Source organism: Salmo salar, chromosome ssa05, assembly GCF_905237065.1.
Source record: "Salmo salar chromosome ssa05, Ssal_v3.1, whole genome shotgun sequence".
In the NCBI taxonomy this organism is placed as follows: Eukaryota; Metazoa; Chordata; class Actinopteri; order Salmoniformes; family Salmonidae; genus Salmo; species Salmo salar.
The window spans coordinates 65,129,717-65,143,631 of record NC_059446.1 but is presented as its reverse complement, the minus strand read 5'-3'; positions in this window follow the sequence as shown (position 1 = coordinate 65,143,631).

Below are 13,915 nucleotides of genomic sequence, written 5' to 3'. Positions count from 1 at the left end.
ATTTCCAGGCTATGAGGTTGGAATAATACTGTGAAATTGGGAAAATTATTATAATCCCTTTTAGTGTAAGAGCTGTTTGGTGGGATGGAGCGTGGTAAATTAGTTAATAGACCAATAAGAAAGAGAGATCCAAACCTCTGCATATAACAGCTTAGTTTTCTGTTTTCCCCTCCCCACTCAGACCACTCCAAGACAGTCCTAGCAAAATTCTTGCTTGAGAAATTTCTCTTTGCTAAGAAGCTATTTTGGTTTCTTTTTTACCATTTTAAATGAAAACAATCACAGTAAGGTACTTAATTGTAACCCATAAATTATTTGATATTGAGATAAAAACGTCTGCATTGGACCTTTAATGTTTAGCTTTCAGTAGCAGATTTTTGAGACACAGTGTGTCAACCCTCTTTATTTAAAGCTCCACAAAATGTTTAAGATATTTTTTCCCTTAAATGTCAGTATGGTGAAGTATTTTGTATGCCATTAGTTTACTGTAGATATTCTGTAGATTACTCAATGAGTTGTGAGATATGTTGAGTGCCTGGATGTACAAGCAGACCTTCGTCTGACTCGGTTATGACTGAATACAGTCCAACTGGTGTCAAATGACCAAGAACAACTTGTAGCAATAGCTGTATGTGATAGTGTTTGCAAACATGCTGATAATTTCACATATAACAAACAAATCTCGATGACCAAGACCATATGGGCTTTGTTGTCAATCCACCATCAGTGACTTCTAACCAGGATCATACTCAGTGGGGTGCAATGTAACGGAATGTTCAGATAGATATATATTCTGTAGAACATACACTATTCTCTCTCTAATGGAATTGAAAATCATGTCACCTCTATATCACAGAACTTTTCCCCTCCTGAATGCGTGAAAGTTTCTGTGCTCTTCTAAATAGAAAGTATTGTAGTGTTGCACTGCTGTCATAGAATCCATATCAACTGGACTGAGGATACAGCCCAATGGCTATGCACCAACGTGCTGTGCATATTCACAAACAAAAACACAATGTAGGCCTATTCTTTTTACAGTCAAATGTATGGGTTTGCACAGAAACAATTGCCAAACATGTTGTGATACTGTGAGCATTTTTAATGGGAACAATTTGAAACAATAACAGGGGCGCAACTTTCACTGGGGACGGGGTGACATGCCCCCCCACATTCTGAAATTGCATTTATGTCTCCTGCCGGTTTTGTCATTGGAATGTGATACAAAATGAGGCAACTGTGTGCTTTAGGACCATGCAGAGGCCTCCGAGCGGTCGGGTAGGCTGTTTGGAGTGTTTATTATGTTGAATACAGGTTGGTGTTACTGTGAACCAAGTATTGGTGTGAACAATTATTATTTTAACTGTTGTACCACAACGATGTGTTTATGTTTTATAAGTAGTATTTTCTATGGTGAAATTATTAAAGACATGAAGACATTTTAACCATTGGTATGACTGAACAAGATACACATACAGCAGCCAGCCTGTTGCAAACCAGGCATTTCATTCAGTCCTACTTGTTAGTATCCAGCAAGGATGACACATTTCAATGGCATGAAATCTGGATTTTTTAAGTGCTTGGTTTGACAAACTATGTACTTTATAATACCATTGGATGTATAGACCACAGAACTATACTGAACAAAAATATAAACGCAACATGCAACAATTTCAAAGATTTTACTGAGTTACAGTTCATATAAGGAAATCAGTCAATTGAAATAAATAAATTAGGCCCTAATCTATGGATTTCATATGAATGGGCAAGGACACAGCCATTGGTGAGCCTGGGAGGGTATAGGCTCACCACTTGGGAGCCAGGCCCAGCCAATCAGAATGAGTTTTTCCCACAAAAGGGATTTATTACGGACAGAAATTATCCTCAGCACCGCCTCAGATGATCCCGCAAGTGAAGAGGCCGGATGTGGTCCTGGGCTGGCGTGGTTACACGTGGCCTGCGGTTGTGAGGCCCATTGGATCTACTGCCAAATTCTATAAAATGACGTTGGATGTGGCTTATGGTAGAGAAATGGACATTAAATTCTCTGGCAACAGCTCTGGTGGACATTCCTGCAGTCAGCATACCAATTGCATGCTCCCTCAAAACTTGAGACATCTGTGACATTGTGTTGTGAGACAAAACTGCACATTTTAGAGTGGCTTTTTATTGTCCCCAGCAAAAGGTCCACCTGTGTAATGATCATGCTGTTTAATCAGCTTATTGATATGCCACACCTATCAGGTGGATGGATTATCTTGACAAAGGAGAAATTCTCACTAACAGTGATCTAAACAAATTTGAGCACAACATTTGTGAGAAATAAGCTTTTTTTGCATATGGAAAATATCTGGGATCTTTTATTTCAGCTCATGAAACATGGGACCAACACTTTACATGTTGTGTTTATATTTTTGTCCAGTATAGCATGAGATTATATTTCTATGGGATAGACATGGGCCATCCGAGAACCACCTGCATTAAATAGTGTGTTTGTCTGAAGTTAAGCACTTTTTTCCCTCTGTCAAAGACTGGAATGTAGTCTTGTCTTCAGCATAGTGAGCTGAGGTTTAGGGCTGAATATAACAGGGTCATTCTACAAATAGAGTGCCTTTTGCGTCTCTTTGATATTTTAAGTAGACATTTTAAAGCCTGCTATTTTAAACGAATGCCCTTTAATACAAACCACATGGAAAATTTAATATATCCTATTTTTTATATGAATAAATACTCGCTGAGGTGCCAAAAATTGTCATTTTGCCCTGCGCCACGTCATGTTTTTCTGACTTCTTTGAAGATTTTAACACACTTAACGCCAAAATCTCTCTCCCATGTCACTGTAAAGCCCTAGATATTTTCTTGCATTAGTGATTAATTTACATTTGTCTCACATTTTAAGGTCAACCCTGTTATGTAAACTAGACACATTTTAATATGCTGAAAGTATTTCTATTAAAATATATATTTTTAAATATTTAAATATTTTTACTGACACAAGCTATGGAAATGTACTGCATATGCTATGGAAATATACTGACACAAGCTATGGAAATGTACTGCATATGCTATGGAAATGTACTGGAGTGCTGACTGACATGCAGTTCACTTTCCCTTTGTATCACTCCCTGTCTCTCTTCCTCCTCAAATATTGATTCCTCACATCACTGGAAGTTGTGAAGTGAGTGAGGACATGCTCCAGACATATCATGCAAGTTTCATATTGGCTGCAGATTCAACAGAGGAATAGCTGAGTATGCTAAACATTTTTTTTGCTGAATATGGTCCAATAAGATATTTATTTATTAGGGCTCGATTCAATCAGTAGCGCTGAAGAATTTCAATAGCACTATGGAGCTGAACTTTAGCGTTATGGGTTAAATCGAGCCCTTAAAGTTAATATTACCTGAAGAAATTTGATTCTTAACATAATTGTATACCAACTGGCCAATCACATCCAGGCCTGTTGTAAGGCAGATCCTCACCAGACATCAATGGCAACAACGTCGCCTATGGACACAAACCCACCGTCGCTGGACCAGACAGGACTGGCAAAAAGTGCTCTTCACTGACAAGTCGCGGTTTTGTCTCACCAGGGATGATGGTCGGATTCACATTTATTGTTGAAGGAATGAGCGTTACACCGAGGCCTGTACTCTGGAGCGGGATCGATTTGGAGGTGGACGGTCCGTCATGGTCTGGGGCGGTGTGTCACAGCATCATCGGACTGAGCTTGTTGTCATTGCAGGCAATCTCAACCCTGTGTGTTACCTCATGTGGTACCCTTCCTCCAGGCTCATCCTGACATGACCCTCCAGCATGACAATGCCACCAGCCATACTGCTCATTCTGTGCGTGATTTCCTGCAAGGCAGGAATGTCATTGTTCTGCCATGGCCAGCAAAGAGCCCGGATCTCAATCCCTTTGAGCACGTCTGGGACCTGTTGGAGGGTGAGGGCTAGGGCCATTCCCCCAAGAAATGTCTGGGAACTTGCTGGTGCCTTGGTGGAAGAGTGGGGTAACATCTCACAGCAAGAACTGGCAAATCTGGTGCAGTCCATGAGGAGGAGATGCACTGCAGTACTTAATGCAGCTGGTGGCCACACCAGATACTGACTGTTACTTTTGATTTTGAACCCCCCTTTGTTCAGGGACACATTAATCCATTTCTGTTAGACACATATCTGTGGAACTTGTTCAGTTTGTCACAGTTGAATCTTTTTATGTTCATACAAATATTTACACATGTTAAGTTTGCTGAAAATAAACGCAGTTGACAGTGAGAGGACATTTCTTTTTTTGCTGAGTTTACTATGATTAATACTACAGTAGAACAGTAGTCTGATAAATAACAAAGCTGAGAGGGAATCTAATTTATGCCATTTTTACAAAATGTGCTCTCCAGCCATATTTCTGGAGTAAAAAAAAACATATCATAAATAATAATCTTGAATACTCCGCAAGACGATTCAATAGATCTCTGTGTCTCTTTAGCCACCACACATTCCTTCTTTAATAATCCCACTTAAATTACACCAATAGAACAGTCTTAATGAGACAACCTCCAGCTGCTTGCACTCAGCCCCCCAGTCCCCTCAGCCCACCCTCTCAGCCCGTCAGCCCCCCAGTCGCCTTAGCCCCATCGCTCTGTTCAGCTCCCTCCTCAGCCTAATGTGGAGTGGCATTTGAAGCTTGTTTTTCCGCCTACAATCTGAGAACTTGCTTACTGAACCCAAAGCCAACAAAAATGTCCATGAGGAATGGGGAAGAGTATAAATATAAACTTAACGAGTCACCAATCAATCATAATAGAAATTGTTTCATTAAAAACATTAATTGAGAGAGATAGGTGTTAAAGGAATATTTGGGGATTTTGGCAGAGGCCCTTTATCTAATTCTCTGTGCAGTTTGAAGGAAGTTGCTAACTTGCGCTAGCGCAATTGCTAACTAGTGTTAGCATAATACCAGAAGTCTATGGTACAGTATCTACTAATGCTAGCAGATACCATAGACTTCCAGTCATTGCGCTAAAGCTAGTTAGCATTGGCTCACAAAACTACCACCAACTTCCTGCATACTGGACAAGGAGACATAAAAATGGTATCTGCAAGTTAATCTGACTCTGGGGAAGATGATCATTGCAAAAATCCTGAAGTATCCCTTTAATTCTTAATTAAGACAACTGTTGTGAAACACAAATTAAGGGAAGAGCTGTGAGGTCTACTACCTAACTACCTACAGGGAAGGGAACACGGGTGGTTCTACTAAGGTACACTACCGTTCAAAAGTTTGGGGTCACTTAGAAATGTCCTTGTTTTTGAAAGAAAATCTATTTTTTGTCCATTAAAATAACATGAAATTGATTAGAAATACAGTGTAGACATTGTTATTGTAGTAAATGACTATTTTATGTCACTGACATGTTTACTTCGGATCAGCCTCACAGAATAGCACTAAAAACAAACAAGCAACCCAGAAAATAACAAAACATAGCCATATTAACATAATTAGCCTGAGAAACAAGGTTCATAAAATTGACAACTTACTAACATCAGAAAACATTAATATTCTGTCCATCTCTGAAACAAACTTAGATAATCCCTTTGATGATCCAGTAAAAGCTATACATGGTTATAGCATATACAGGAAAGATATGAATGCAAATGGGGAAGGTGTTGCTACAGTGCATTTAGACCCCTTGACTTTTTCCAAATTTTCTTATGTTACAGCCTTATTCTAAAATGGAATTTAAAAAAATCTATCTACACACAATACCCCATAATGACAAAGTGAAAAAAGTTTTAGACATTTTTGCTAATTTATTAAAAATAAAAAACAGAAATACCTTATTTACATAAGTATTTCGACACTTTGCTATGAGAATTGAAATTGAGATCAGGTACATCCTGTTTTCATTGATCATGATTTGGAAAGGGACACACCAGTCTATAAGGTCCCACAGTTGACAATGCAAAAACCAAGCCATGAGTTTGAAGGTATTGTCTGTAGAGCTCTGAGACAGGATTGTGTCAAGACACAGATCTGGGGAAGGGTACCAAAATATTTCTGCAGCATTGAAGGTCCCCAAGAACACAGTGGCCCCCATCATTCTTAAATGGAAGAAGTTTGGAACCACCAACACTATTCCTAGAGCTGGCTGCCTGGCCCTTCTCCCCCAAAGCAATCGGGGGAGAAGGGCCTTGGTCAGGGAGGTGACCAAGAACCTGATGGTCACTCTGACAGAGCTCCAGAGTTCTTCTGTGGAGATGGGAGAACCTTCCAGAAGGACAACCATCTCTGCAGCACTCCACCAATCAGGCCTTTATGGTAGAGTGGCCAGAAGGAAGCCACTCCTCAGGAAAAGGCACATGACAGCCCACTTGGAGTTTGCCAAAAGGCACCTAAAGGACTCTCAGAGCATGAGAAACAAGATTATCTGGTCTGATGAAAGCAAGATGGAGCTCTTTGGCCTGAATGCCAAGCGTTACATCTGGAGGAAACCAGGCACCATCCCTACGGTGAAGCATGGTGGTGGCAGCAACATTTACATTTTAGTCATTTAGCAGACGCTCTTATCAGAGCGACTTACAGTAGTGAATGCATACATTTCATACATCTTTTTCCCGTACTGGTCCCCCGTGGGAATCGAACCCACAACCTGCTGTAGGGATGTTTTTCAGCGGCAGGGACGGGGAGACTAGCCAGGATCGAGGGAATGATGACCAGAGCAAAGTACAGAGAGATCCTTGGTGAAAACCTGCTCCAGAGCGCTCCGGACCTTAGACTAGGGCTGAAGGTTCACCTTTCAACAGGACAATGACAGCCCACAGCCAAAACAACTTAGGAGTGGCTTCAGGATATGTCTCTGAATGTCCTTGAATGGCCCAGCCAGAGCCCGGACTTGAACCCAATCGAACATCTCTGGAGAAACCTGAAAATCGCTGTGCAGCGAGGCTCCCCATCCAACCTGACAGAGCTTGAGAGGATCTGCAGAAAAGAATGTGAGAAACTCCCCAAATACAGGTGTGCCATGCTTGTAGCGTTATACCCAAGAAGACTCGAGGCTGTAACTGCTGCCAAAGGTGCTTCAACAATGTAAAGGGTCTGAACACTTTGTAAATATGATATTTCAGTTAATAAAATAGATACATTTGCTAACATTTCCAAAAAACAGTTTTTGCTTCGTCATTATAGGGTATTGTGTGTACATTGATGAGGGGAAAAACAATTGAATACATTTTAGAATAAGGCTGTAACGTAACAAAATGTGGAAAAAGTGACGGGTGTGAATACTTTACGAATGCACTGTAAACTAAAGTTAGCTAGCTAGGTGGCTTGCAGGAAAAACAACTTACTTAACTAACCACTGTATTTCAAATCAAATCTAATTTTATTGGTCACATACACATATTTAGCAGATGTTATTGTGGGTGTAGCGAAATGCTTGTGTTCCTAGCAGATTTGTCATCTGCCCTGTTGGTGCTGGCATCAGCTGTAGCCAAGCTTCTTCGTTTTGAATCTTCTTCACAATACTCCGGTTGAAACATGTATGGTTGAATGTTTCCATGTAGCTAATAGAACATAAAAAAATGCTTCATCGTTGAATTCGTGTTGATGAGAGTAATCACTTGAAGCCATTGCGGTCTTGTCAGTTCTTTCAGTTTTTCCCCAAAGGATTGTGTCGTTAGTGTCCGCCTCCCTTTCAAAGAATTCCTCCGTGGGGGAGAGACAGTGCCAGAGCACAAAGCACCTGTCCCACACCAGTTGTAGTCTTTCAGAGACTGAAAAAAGGCATCAGCTTGTATATTTAGCAATGAATCCACTGTTAGGAGGATCGCTGCAAGATATCCAATGGCTTTATCGAACAAGGACAACCATATCTATACGCACAAAAACGTATAGTGCGATTAATATATTACACAGAGCCTTCGCGAAACGCCACAAAACAACATTACATTTATTTTCAGATCATCAATACACCGGAAGCCGTCTCCTGACCACCACTGCTCTAAGCCAGTTATTCACCAGATTCACATAACGCTTGGTATTCAGGACATAAAGCAAATTTATTTGACACATTTTGGGCAGTTTAATTTTAGTGCCTTATTGCAAACAGTATGCATGTTTTGGAATATTTTTTTTCTGTACAAGCTTCCATCTTTTCACTCTGTCAATTAGGTTAGTATTGTAGAGTTTTCTCAGTTTTCTCGAATCACAGCCATTAACCTTTTACTACAGTGGGTTAAACCAGGGTCACACAGAGTTTCTTGGTAGTTTAAACAAATCTATTTTGAAACGAAAGTATACATCTAACACATGTTACAGGCTTAAAAAAGAAGACACCTGTACCATGTCAGATATAGAGTTGACATGTAATAAATGCTGAGTTTGCATCCCAATATTACACTTTGAATACATCACGGAAGACTGAAATAAGACAAAACCATTTCACATGGAAACACTGGATTTTCTGACAAAAAAAGTTTATTCATTATGAAATTATGAAAAATATTAATAACATTCCCCCCCCCCCCCATGAGACCACTAGGTTATTTGACTGCAGTAAAGTGATACACTCTGTAACTGTTCCAAAGTCACCATTTGCCTCATGGTGAAATCCCTGAGCGGTTTCCTTCCTCCATGGCATATGAGTTAGGAAGGACGCCAGCATCTTTGTAGTCACTGGGTGTACATCTATCTAAGGTCTGTACATCTTTCTAAGGTCTTCGAAAGCCAAGTCAACAAACAGATTACCGACCATTTCGAATCCCACCGCACCTTCTCCGCTATGCAATCTGGTTTCAGAGCTGGTCATGGGTGCACCTCAGCCACGCTCAAGGTCCTAAACGATATCGTAACCGCCATCGATAAGAAACAATACTGTGCTGCCGTATTCATTGACCTGGCCAAGGCTTTCGACTCTGTCAATCACCACATCCTCATCGGCAGACTCAACAGCCTTGGTTTCTCAAATGATTGCCCTGCCTGGTTCACCAACTACTTCTCTGACAGAGTTCAATGTGTCAAATCGGATGGCCTGTTGTCCGGGCCTCTGGCAGTCTCTATGGGGGTGCCACAGGGTTCAATTCTTGGGCCAACTCTTTTCTCTGTATACATCAATGTCGCTCTTGCTGCTGGTGAGTCTGATCCACCTCTACGCAGACGACACCATTCTGTATACTTCTGGCCCTTCTTTGGACGCTGTGTTAACAACCTTCCAGACGAGCTTCAATGCCATACAACTCTCCATCCGTGGCCTCCAACTGCTCTTAAATACAAGTAAAACTAAATGCATGCTATTCAACCGATCGCTGCCTGCACCTGTTCGCCCGTCCAGCATCACTACTCTGGATGGTTCTGACTTAGAATATGTGGACAACTACAAATACCTAGGTGTCTGGTTAGACTGTAAACTCTCCTTCCAGACTCACATCAAACATCTCCAATCCAAAGTTAAATCTAGAATTGGCTTCCTATTTCGCAACAAAGCATCCTTCACTCATGCTGCCAAATATACCCTCGTAAAACTGACCATCCTACAGATCCTCGACTTCGGCGATGTCATTTACAAAATATCCTCCAATACCCTACTCAACAAACTGGATGCAGTCTATCACAGTGCCATCCGTTTTGTCACCAAAGCCCCATATACTACCCACCACTGCGACCTGTACGCTCTCGTTGGCTGGCCCTTGCTTCATACTCGTCGCCAAACCCACTGGCTCCAAACCCACTGGCTCTACAAGACCCTGCGAGGTAAAGTCCCCCCTTATCTCAGCTCACTGGTCACCATAGCAGCACCCACCTGTAGCACACGCTCCAGCAGGTATATCTCTCTGGTCACCCCCAAAGCCAATTCCTCCTTTGACCGTCTCGCCTTCCAGTTCTCTGCTGCCAATGACTGGAACGAAGTACAAAATCTCTGAAACTCGAAACACTTATCTCCCTCACTAGCTTTAAGCACCAGCTGTCAGAGCAGCTCACAGATCATTGCACCTGTACATAGCCCATCTATAATTTAGCCCAAACAACTACCTCTTCCCTTACTGTATTTATTTATTTAGCTCCTTTGCACCCCATTATTTATATTTCTACTTTGCACTTTCTTCCACTACAAATCTACCATTCCAGTGTTTTACTTGCTATATTGTATTTACTTTGCCACCATGGCCTTTTTTGCCTTTACCTCCCTTATCTCTCCTCATTTGCTCACATTGTATATAGACTTATTGTTCTACTGTATTATTGACTAAGTTTGTTTTACTCCATGTGTAACTCTGTGTTGTTGTATGTTGTCGAACTGCTTGGCCAGGTCGCAATTGTAAATGAGAACTTGTTCTCAACTTGCCTACCTGGTTAAATAAAGGTGAAATAAATAAATAACAATAAACACGTCCGTTGGGCCCTACCCAGGTCAGGGCCTACTAGGGACACCAGGTGCCATAGACCTACACAGAATGCAAAGATCCAAAAAACAGAAAGGTCCAATGAAATGTGTTAGGTGAATAAATATGACTCAGTTCTGTCAATAGGGCTGAAAGTTCCAACAGAATCACCTACAGTATATTGACAACTGCCCTTAATGAGTATATCATTATTCAAAACTATTTTCTTGACAGTTTTTCCCTAGGTGGCATAGTGCCACAAAGCGGCACCCGCCCGTACTAGTGCTGGCACACACAACAGAAAGTACTTGCATTTTTTTAACAAAATGTGCATACTTTAGTTTGTAGGATGTGCATGTACAGACTGCTCTTGTGGTTATTCTCACCATCTATGATGCCTTGAGGCTCAGTATGTTGATTTTAGGATCAACATTAGCTGACGCCATGATGACAGCTAGTCTACTTGGGGTCTGACACATAACGAAAAAGACATTACAGACATTACAAAAACATTGACAGGTAGACATTTAAAATACCTGAAAGGTAACGTTTAACAGTCAATTATATTCAGTGATCAGTATCCAGTCATATGGTCAATCTCATTAGATTAGATTGTTTTCTTGAATATACTTTTCCCCTGGGAAATGTCAACCAACTATCAAAGTATTTTTGAAATACACAGGACAAAGTTTTTTTTAAATGGTGTCCAGCAAACAATTTTGTATTCAGTGCATTTCAGTCACAGAAAAAGACAGGCTTTATTTTTTCATGTGACTATTACACATTTTGAGTAAGTAATTTGCATCTATTAAATAATAATCTGTAATAGTGTGTGGCAGAGTCAATAGTGTGTGATTGCGGCCCGCAACTCGAGTTGTTCCTGCATGTTGGCATTCCTGAATCTGCAGGACTGCTCCCCGTTGAGCATCCCATTGGTTCCTGCACGTGACTTTTGTATAAGTAACCCATTTTTTATATTCTGGATTTCCCCTGACCATCTATGTGATTAAAATGTGGGTCAAAATGGAAATAAAATCATCATTTTTTTTTAGGCTATGCCATCATGGTAGTATAATTAAAAGGTTAAAGGTAGACAGCGAAATTACTTTGCCATTACCAGAACCGCAGATATTGAGAAGAGTTTGATGCAAGACTTCGCTCTTACACAGTCACACAGTATCTGCACGGGTTCCCTTCACAGCATAGAAGTTGAGCCTTGCGTTTCAACACTCTTAGTTATTGTGGAAATGTACCCACTATGCTGTTTATTTTCTGCATCTATGTCACTTTGCTGAGTCGACCTTTAATGTGTAATGTTTTATCTGTTGATGTGTTGGATCGCTGATGTAACAGATATACCAGCCACCCCACCCCTCTTTATCCAAGCTGTAATGAAAGCTGTGATAAACAGACGCCCTCGCTGGAACATTACTGGAGTACTAGCTAGCTCACAGTGTCATTTGCTCCCGCCTGTCGAGCACCTACCCTGGCCGTAACGTTAACAGAACTGCTGTTTAGCAGTGTTCGGCAGGCGGGGGTGAAGGACACTCCCGTTGTCTTACACGGAACCCAAACCGCGTCGCTATCGTGCATAAATGTATTTTGTCCCCCTAAACCAAACGCGATCACGACAGGCAGGTATCAAAACAAACTCTGAACCAATTACGTTAATTTGGGGACAGGTCGAAAAGCATTAAACATGTATGGCTAGTTAGCTTGCACTTGCTACCTAATTTGTCCTATTTAGCTAGCTTGCTGTTGCTAGCTAATTTGTCCTGGGATATAAACATTGAGTTGTTATTTTACCTGAAATGCACAAGCTCCTCTACTTCGCCAATTAATCCACACATAAAACGACCAACTGAATCGTTTCTAGTCATCTCTCCTCCTTCCAGGCTTTTTCATCTTTGTATTTATATGGGGATTGGCATCTAAATTTTCATAGTATTACCACGACTACGAGCAAAACAGTTCTACTTTCAATCACCCACGTGGGTATAACCAATGAGGAGATGCCACGTGGATACCTGCTTCTATAAACCAATGAGGAGATGGGAGAGGCAGGACTTTCAGCGCGATCTGCGTCAGAAACAGAAATGAGTTCTATTTTAGCCCTTGGCAACGCAGACGCTCGTTGGCGCCCGCGAGCAGTGTGGGTGCAATAATTGAATAACATGGATTTCTACATTTATTTTGCGATGCTTGCGCACGCGATGTGTCCGGTCTGGTCAGCATATTAGCTAGCCAGCTACTGGTGTCGCTCCTGCTGTGTATGTTAAAACGGCTGATTCTACTTTGGTCTGACCCACTACAAGCGGTCCGGCAAGAACCAGGCAGATTTGTCCATATCTAGAGTTGTATTATCTTAGTCACCACCTCACAGTTGCACAGACACACACAGATTTGCATCAGCAGCAAGAGCGACATCATTGATGTATACAGAGAAAAGAGTTGGCCCAAGAATTGAACCCTGTGGCACCCCCATAGAGACTGCCAGAGGCCTGGACAACAGGCCCTCCGATTTGACACATTCAACTCTGTCAGAGAAGTAGTTGGTGAACCAGGCGAGGGAATCATTTGAGAAACCAAGGCTATTGAGTCTGCCGATGAGGATGTGGTGATTGACAGAGTCGAAAGCCTTGGCCAGGTCAATGAATACGGCAGCACAGTATTGTTTCTTATCGATGGCGGTTACGATATCGTTTAGGACCTTGAGCGTGGCTGAGGTGCACCCATGACCAGCTCTGAAACCAGATTGCATAGCGGAGAATGTGCGGTGGGATTTGAAATGGTCGGTAATCTGTTTGTTGACTTGGCTGTCGAAGACCTTAGAAAGGCAGGGTAGGATAGATATAGGTCTGTAGCAGTTTGGGTCAAGAGTGTCCCCTCCTTTGAAGAGGGGGATGACAGCAGCTTCTTTCCAATCTTTTGGAATCTCAGACGACACAAAAGAGAAGTTGAACAGGCTAGTAATAGGGGTTGCAACAATTTAGGCAGATAATTTTAGAAAGAAAGGGTCCAGATTGTCTAGCCCGGCTGATTTGTAGGGGTCCAGATTTTGCAGCTCTTTCAGAACATCATGCTGACTGGATTTGGGAGAAGGAGAAATGGGGAAGGCTTGGGCGAGTAGCTGTGGGGGGTGCAGTGCTGTTGACCGCGGTAGGGGTAGCCAGATGGAAAGTATGGCCAGCCGTAGAAAAATGCTTATTGAAATTCTCAATTATAGTGGATTTATCGGAGGTGACAGAGTTTCCTATCCTCAGTGCAGTGGGCAGCTGGGAGGAGGTGTTCTTATTCTCCATGGACTTTACAGTGTCCCAGAACTTTTTTGAGTTTGTGTTGCAGGAAGCAAATTTCTGCTTGAAAAAGCTAGCCTTGGCTTTTCTAACTGCCTGTGTATATTGGTTTCTAACTTCCCTGAAAAGTTGCATATCACGGGGGCTGTTCGATGCTAATGCAGGATGTTTATGTGTTGGTTAAGGGCAGTCAGGTCTGGAGAGAACCAAGGGCTATATCTGTTCCTGGTTCTAAATTTC